The 8499-nt window shown below is 34.3% G+C and overlaps 1 pseudogene; it reads left to right on the top strand.

Annotated features, from left to right (window-relative positions):
- The first annotated feature begins 4923 nt into the window (after positions 1-4923).
- Positions 4924-5039, top strand: LOC112469442 (annotated as a pseudogene).
- Positions 5040-8499: the final 3460 nt, after the last annotated feature.

The following is an 8499-nucleotide window of genomic DNA, read 5'->3' as shown; positions in this document are numbered from 1 at the left end:
AACAATCCAACGTATGCGGTTGAATCTTGCCATCCATGTCTTCCTCCATGCTCTTCTTTTTTTCAAGAATGGTTTCCAACCTCTGCTCTGATTATCTACAGCTTCTCTTCATTCTTTCAGGCCCATCTCCTCAACATCACCTTCCCTAACTGTTCCACCCTCAATGATCTCTCCATTTTCTGACTGTCACTAGTTCTGATGCTTGATTAGAAAAGATTTGAGATTAATTTAGCTGTGAGGCATCGCATGAAGTGAAGAGGGCAATGCAGAGTGACACAGAGGCCATTTGGAAAGCTATTTTCATACCTACATCTGAGGTAATGAAAAGATGAATGTCGACAGAGAGAATGGAAATGGGAACAAAATATGTTAAAAGTATCAACATGAATTAGCTATTGGATGAAGAAAGGAAGAATTCCAAAATCAGCCTTTAAGTTTTAAGTTTGGAGAATTAAGTTAACACAATTAAGAAATTCCTAAGGAAGCAGAAATCCACAGGAATGAATCCAAAGGAATGTTTAGAAGTTAAGTTCTGAAGTATTAAAAGAGGACACACTTGAGAGGTATTGAAGCTGTCTGTGGGGTAGATGGAGGTGAACAGCTGGGATTGTGGTCCTATAGTGCTTGTAGAGGTAAAGGCTAGACTTAAAGATGTGAAAGCCATCAGGCCAGTCAGCCAGTCACTTGGTTCATACATAATAATTAGTTGATAACTGTGGCTAATACTTCTTTCAGTGTAGAGGGAAGCCTCCAGTCCTCACTGTAATGTTACAAAATATTGCAAAACTGCAAAAAAAAAAAAAAAAAAAACCAACAAGGCAAAAACTGCAGCTGCAAAATCCACACTGCGACATTTTTCACAACAGTATTTTCTTCCTTTCTTTTTAGTCATTATGGGTATTTTGATTCAAGTTTTGTACCCAACTCAGAAAGTCCAATATGTAATTTTAATGTTTTCAAGAATTGAATCTGTGCTTTTAAACAAACAGCTTCTCTTCTCTGTTATTTTCACCTAATATGAAGACTTAGGGTTTAGGCCAAACAAGGAAGCCTGGGCTGGAGATGTCATTACCAGGCTTTCTGTTTGTTTTGGTTTTTAAACTATTCCTTTCTATGTTCTTTCCTATCGTCTGCTCTAAATATTAATATGCCTTTTACACACACAAAGTACCTATATCCAGATAATAAATAAGAAGTCCCAAACATGAAGCTTTTTAGGATTTCAATTTGATTATTTTAAAAATAAAACCACTGTCAGCTTTGTTTGTGGAGAGGGTTTAGCAGCTCTGTTTACTCTAAAAGTAATCACTTCTTGATTCAGACTGCTTCACCAGTAAATAGAATATCTTAGGACATTAATTATATGGGGGAGAAGTCAGCAAGAAGTAGCTGTTACAATTCATTACTGTACAAGAAAAAGCAAGGGATGGGAGAAAATGTAAAGACAGAGATAATTGTTATTGCTTGGCTGTGAATAGGATTGGGATAGATGGATTGGAATTGGTTTATCTATCTCCTTCATAATAAACTGGAACGTAGGCCAGGGAGAGAAGTTAAGTAAAAGCAGTCAGTCACTCACAAGTTTAATGCTCTGGAATATTGCAGACAAGAGACATATCTGGTAGCACCTCTTGAAAAAAATATATAAATTAATATTTTTATATAAAACAATTTATTTCAGTTCATATAGCTGGGCAAAGCTCCATGACTTATTTTGCCTTAGATTCACTTTTTTTCTTTTTTTTAATAGCAATTCTTCTCAGAGATCTTGCTGGGGAACAGAATATGTAAAACTTGTCTGGGTGACATTGCCATACAACTTGGTCTTTAGCCATGTTCCTGTACCCTACCTCCCTTCTTTCACTGACCTGGGCATCCTGAGGCACCCCTAAGGAACTCTGGTCCCCTACAGAGAACAGTATAAAGCCTGTGATCTAGTTATCTTGGTCTTTTCTTTTTACAGATATAAAACCGAGACCTAGAGAAAGGTAACTTTTTGCTGTAACTCATTACATTAAATTGTGAGGAAGCTGACTAAAGAAAGGTCTTTTGGTTCAGGTGTGCTGTTCTTGACCATAATACCTCCTCCTGCTTCTTATTTGAAGGTAGAGGAGACTTTCAGTGTCATTAACTCAGCATCTTCCAACCTCATTTTTAAGTAATGCCTCCTTCATATTGGTCCAGATTTATACAATACTTCACCTAATTCGATATAAATATTGAAATAGATTATAGCAGGCAATACTTCAGAGAGAGAAGCATATGATAATTTAACCTGGGGTCCTATGAGCGTCAGGTTGGAAATGATTTCAAAATAAGACATGATGTAGATAGTACATACCACTTTTTTTTTTTTAACTTGTTGGTTTGGTTGCTTCTGACCGTATGAAGAAAGTGGTATTCATTGGTGAATAATTCCAGTATAAATTCAACTGTATTGGTATGTGAAGTTTAAAAAAAAGAAAAAAAGAGTAAAAGAAGAAAAAAAAGAAAGAAAAGAAAGAAAGAAGAATATCATTGTAAGATATCGCATGACCAATTAGAATGAAAGCTACAAAGTATAATGTAATCAAGAAAGGGTGGCTTCATAACTGTGCGGCTTCATATCTGACAAGACGGAACTTCTATATGGTTTGGTAATGAGACAGAAGCTTTATATAGGAAAGTACAGAGCTATACAGAGGAAGGAAAAAGGAAGAAAATAAAACAGAGGAGGAAGATTGCTGCTGGGGCAACATGGTGGTAAGAGAAGAGATTAAGAAATATAAAAACAAGAAGGGAAGAGTCAAATACCAGTGACACTGAAAAGAGTAGACAGTCCCGCCATTGTCGACCATTTGGGGCAACATGGAACCCTACCAGGTATGTGGCAGAGGACTAAAGAGGATGGCTTTGAAATTTGAAGACAACTAGGTTCTGAAAGTATTGTAATTTAATCATTGTCTCTGTTCCTTGCCTTACTGAATTACAGTACGGGATGAAGATGTGGTCCCTAAACCCCCATCCTGGAATTCAAGACCTCATACTTAGCTTTAAGTGATTTGACAGATTGCCTTACCTTAAACCCAGGAACCTGGAGCTGTTTTACATAGGCCTCCTTTGATTTCCTCAGTGGGGATTACATTCTCACCACCCCTCCTTTTTATACTTCTCTTCCTAGATATGCCATGGATCTCAAAGAGGAGAATTATACTGCTCAGGGAAAACCAATTAATACCTCATTTTTCACTGTAATTGATGCTAGCTGCAGAGAGAAGCATGCTGTGTATATGCTCCATACATGCTGCGTGCCATGGCTGTCCCTTGATCGTTCTCTTTCCTGATGGCTGCACACACCAGTCATACGGTAGCTTCTCAGGGAGAGGGTACTCGTGCACAGTGCCATCCTTCCTCTCACAGCAACTTTCTCATCATAAACACTCTACCACCTCTGTTAAAGATAGAAACTCTCAGCAAGTTATCTTAATGTCAACTATATGAGTTCTTGCCCTACCTCTGACATTAATTCACTGAATGAATTTCATAAATCACTAAATTTATCTTGACTTTAGGTCACTCTTTTGGATGGATGTAATAATTCATAATCTACTAAGCCAACAGAGTTATCTGAAAGATTGAATTAGATAAATATATGAGATTTTTCTTGTAGAAAGGTATAGAAAATTTATTAGTATAGGGTCTTATTAGTATTATCAGATTAGGAATCTTTATGTATCAGTATCTCCATTGTTCTTTTCTAGAATATACATAGTATATAATATTGCTAATTACTACAGTGTAATTTAACTTGCAAATGTTAAGTAAGGAGCTTTACAAAACACATGGTATCAGATATAGTCTTCATAATGGTAGATATCAGCAATTCATATAGTCCTACCCAATTCCTTCATAAATATCTTAATCACTACACATAGTCATTCATTTATTTAACAAATGAACAGTTACTAATTTACATTTATCAAATTCCAGACTTTCCTCGAACCAGCTACTTTATAAGGTTCTTGTAATCAAGGAGTATCTAGTCTATGAAGTAAAGTGGCAAACTATTACATTTAAATTTAATAATTAACTTTGTGTAAATACACACATAAAACAGTGAAAGCAAAAGAAAGGAGACATTTCTATTGTCATCACAACTTAAAATGAAGCAACAAACTTAGAAACATCCAGTTAGTTTTCAAGTGTAAGCCTAAGCAAAATTTTGGAGGCTATCATGTTTCCCTTATCTTTTATTTTTTAAATTCTGTAAAAACATATACAACTTTTTTTTATTTGAAGTATTTTAAATGTGCAATTCAGTGCTATTAACCGCCTCGACAATGTTATGCAGCGTTACCAATATCAATTTCCAAAACATTTTCATTATTCTAAACAAAAACTCTACCCATTAAACAATAACCCCTCACTCCCTACCCCATCCCCCAATCCCCTGGTAACCTCTAATCTAATTTCTATATCTTTGAATTTGCCTATTCCAGATATTTCATATAAGTGGAATATTACAATATTTGTCCTGTGTGTCAGGTTTCTTTCACATAGCGTAGTGACATAATATTTTCATTGTCCATCTATGTTACGGTATGTATTAGAACTTCGTTATTTTTACAGCTGAATAATATTTCATTTTACTTATATATCGTATTTTGTTTATCCGTTCATCTGTTTGTAGATACGTAGGTTGTTTCCACCTTTTGGCTATTGTGAGCAATGCTGAAATAGACATTGGCGTACAAGTATCTGTTTGAGTCTCTATTTACAATTCTTTAACGTATACACAGAGAGTGAAATTGTCAGATAGTATGAGAATTCTGTGACTTTCTTTTTCAAGAACTGCTGGACGTGGTTCCATAGTGTAGCAGTTAGCACATCTGCTTTACACGCAGAAGGGCCTGGGTTAGCACTCCAGTGGAGCCACAGTCCATGGTCTATGGCTATGCCACTCTGAACAAGCCTGATGTCTGATCTCGGAAGCTAAGCAGGGTCAGGCCTGGTTAGTACTTGGATGGGAGACCACCTAGAAAGACCAGGTGCTGTAGGCATAAATAATAATAATAATTTTAAAAAAAGAAAAAACTACCAAACTTATACAGTGGTGGCACTATTTTACATTTTCTTCAGCAATGCACTAGAGTTTCAGTATCCCCATATCCTGACCAACAATTGCTTCTTTTTTTTGTCTTATAGCCAACCTAGTAAGTGTAAAGTGGTATCTCATTGTGCCTTTACTATGCATTTCCCTGATAATTACTGATCTTGAGCAACTTTTCATGTGTGTTTATATGCAATTCGTGTAATTTATTTGGATAAATATTCAAGTCATTACCTATTTTAAAATTGGTTTTTTAGGGTATTTGGTTGTTGTTGTTGCATTTTGAGTTCTTTGTATATAAAGAACGTTAATCCTTACAAGATATATGTTTTGCAACTATTTTCTCCCATTATGTAGCATGTCCTTTCCTTTTCTTGATAATATCTTTTGATGAATGAAAGTTTTTGGCTTCGATGAAGTCCAGTTGATGAAGTCCAATTTATTTTTCTTTTGTTGCTTATATTTTTGTGTGTGTGTGTCATATCTAACAATCCATTGCCAAATCTAAGGTCATGAAGATTTACTGCTTTAAAACTGCAAATCACAGAAAACAAAAAAGCAAGTAATAATGTGATGGGCAAGAAGCACAGAGATGTGATAGAGGTATATTACATTCTGGACAATGTTGTCCCTAAACATAGTTTAGCAGAATGAAAACAGAGAGAGTCCTAGAGGCAGAGTATTTTGGGTACTATAATATCTCATGAACTCCCTCCATCCTGAAAGACAGAGAGCCAGGTAATAGAAGAATGGGGATCATTGCAATTAAGTGCCACAAAACCAGATTACATATATGCCTGCTAGACACAACAAATTCAGTTATGGGATGCAGCCCGCAATCTGAAATCCTCTAGTAGATAAGAGAAGAGGATTTTACCTATACAATGTGGACAGACTATAGCAAAGGCAAATTCATACAACCTATCAGTTAATAACGACTGAATGGGTTTATATTATATTTTGCTCAAAAGTGAGTTAAAAAGTTGAAAGAGAGTCATAAAAGATACTTTAAGGAAAGAGGAACCACATACAAACATTTAGAAAAAAGAGCCTTAGTAGATTGTATTATTGACCCCAGTTTTTTATCTCAACTTGTATATATGCTCTTTGCCATATTACTTTAGAATTCCTTCCCAAAAGGCAGAATTTATTTTCCTACCCCTTGCTTTTGGTCTTGGCTGAAGTATATTTCTTTCCCCATCCCTTGATTTGGCTACTAGAATGAAGTAAATGTGGTAGTGTGACAGTTTTGAGCATAGGCCTAAGACGGTTTGTGTGCTTTGGCTTACTCTCCTGCATTACTGTTATAACCATGAGAAAAAATGTCTAGCCAATCATTCAGATATAAGATTAAGAGCAAGTAGAGCTGAGCCTCCATGTTCAACCTCCCCCAGTTGATTCTAGTCTAGGTCTGCCAATACCCACAGATGCATGAGTGGTGATGAACAATTTTTGTTTGATTCATTCAGTTTTGAAGTGTTTCGAACATACAGCTGTTAACTAAAGTGGACCCCTAAAACTGATCTATTGTAGGAATCAGAAAAAAAATGAGAACATTTTGAAAATTTCAAAAGGTTGTTAGTTTATTTGGCCTCCATGAAAAATAAGCAGAATGAAATATAGGAAATAACTTTTGAGATGAAAAAATAGGGTAAAATAAAATATAAGGAAAAGGTGATTTAAGTATATATGTCAAGTAAACTAATCATACATGAAAAAAATTTTAAATATATTAACAGAGGAAAAATATAATTCATGGATAGGATGAACTTAGATATATCTCAGAATGTACAATAAAACAAAGTAAATAAATATAGATATAAAGATGAGATGTATTTGTAATAGAAATCTTTTAGTAAAAACATTTGAGAAACTATAAAAAGAGGAAGGAAAATTCTTATTTTTAATGAAAGAAATTTCCCTCTATCAGAGGAAGGATGCTGAATAGTAGATCCAAATCAAGAGATCTAACCACAGTCCCAAGAAATCAATTTCAAAAAACAACTCCTTCATGGATTCTGACAATGGTTTTAGTTGCAAAAATGTAAAAACGTGTACCAATTGCCATGTTGAAGAAAATAAAGAATACGCCAAAAATTGTTTTCCCTCAGACTTCTCCTCTCCAATACTAAATTTTGGAAGATCACAGAATAAAGGTTACACTTCATTAATTCATGACAACTTTATATTTCAAAATTATAAGATAATAGAGAAATATTGTAAGATAATTAAAGGCTAAGAAAGGAAAGAGTTTTAAAACTTTGCTCAATAATTACTAAGTTGACAAAAAAAATGAAACAAGATTAAGGGCTCATGATCAGAGCTGTCCAGGTATAAAATTCTGCATGTCTATATGTAATATTTGTGATTCTCAATTAAAAATTCACGAGAATTCTACTGTAGACTATACAGTGGTTTCTGTAGCCCTAGGGAGAAGCTTGGGTTAATAATCATAGGTATTATTTCTTATCCAAAATCCTCTATATAAATTGCTCATATATTATCAAATAACATTTGCTGTGTACTTTCAAATATATATATAGGATAATTTTTTTTAATGAAATTTGGCAATTTTTTAACACTATTTCTGGATTCCCTTTTTTCATTTGCAAGTCTTCAGGTTAAGAAAAACTGGGTTATTTTCATAATGGAAAAATCTTTATGAAAAAAAGGAATGTAATATCTGTGTACATCCACGTTGTAAATTTTTTATGTGATCTAGTGACATTGGTGGCATTTGTATTTTAGTGGTAAAGATTACATAAACATCTTGAAGAAATGATGTGAGAACAAGCAGGTGTTCTGCTGCAAGTCCTATATTTTAATATGTAAGTTATGGTTAGCTGTGCTCCTGATTTTAAATCACATAATGTTTAGTATGCATTGTCAAAGAAAAGACATACAAATCAACAATATGATAAAATTGATATAGTAATGATGTCACATTGTATTATAATTATTCGTAACTGCTAATCATGTTTCTTTCAGTTTTCCATGAATAACATGTGAGTGTGTGTGCATATATATATTATTCCCAGTGTCATTATATTACCATTTCTGAAGCCATTTAGCCCATTGTCTAGAAATAAGAAATTAACAGAATTTGAACCTCCAGAAATAATTATGAATTGTAACTAGAAACTACAGAGCAGCATTTGACTTACAGTTATTGCCTTGGACAAAACTCACCTGCACATTTATTCCGCTATCTATGATATTCATGAGCCTGTGGGTGGATGGTTCACTGCCTATGCCAATTACTTTTAAATAGTTTAATACATCAACTGTAGTCTAAGATAAAGTTTCGAGAACATTTGAAAATTCAGCTCCAGTCAGTACCTTACTGTTAATTTGCAAGTGGGTTGTTAGAATAATACTATGCTAATGGTGGCAGTGAAGTTGGGAAATTA

Source organism: Pteropus alecto, unplaced genomic scaffold (assembly GCF_000325575.1).
Source record: "Pteropus alecto unplaced genomic scaffold, ASM32557v1 scaffold146, whole genome shotgun sequence".
NCBI lineage: Eukaryota > Metazoa > Chordata > Mammalia > Chiroptera > Pteropodidae > Pteropus > Pteropus alecto.
This window is presented reverse-complemented; position numbering and strand designations above follow the sequence as displayed.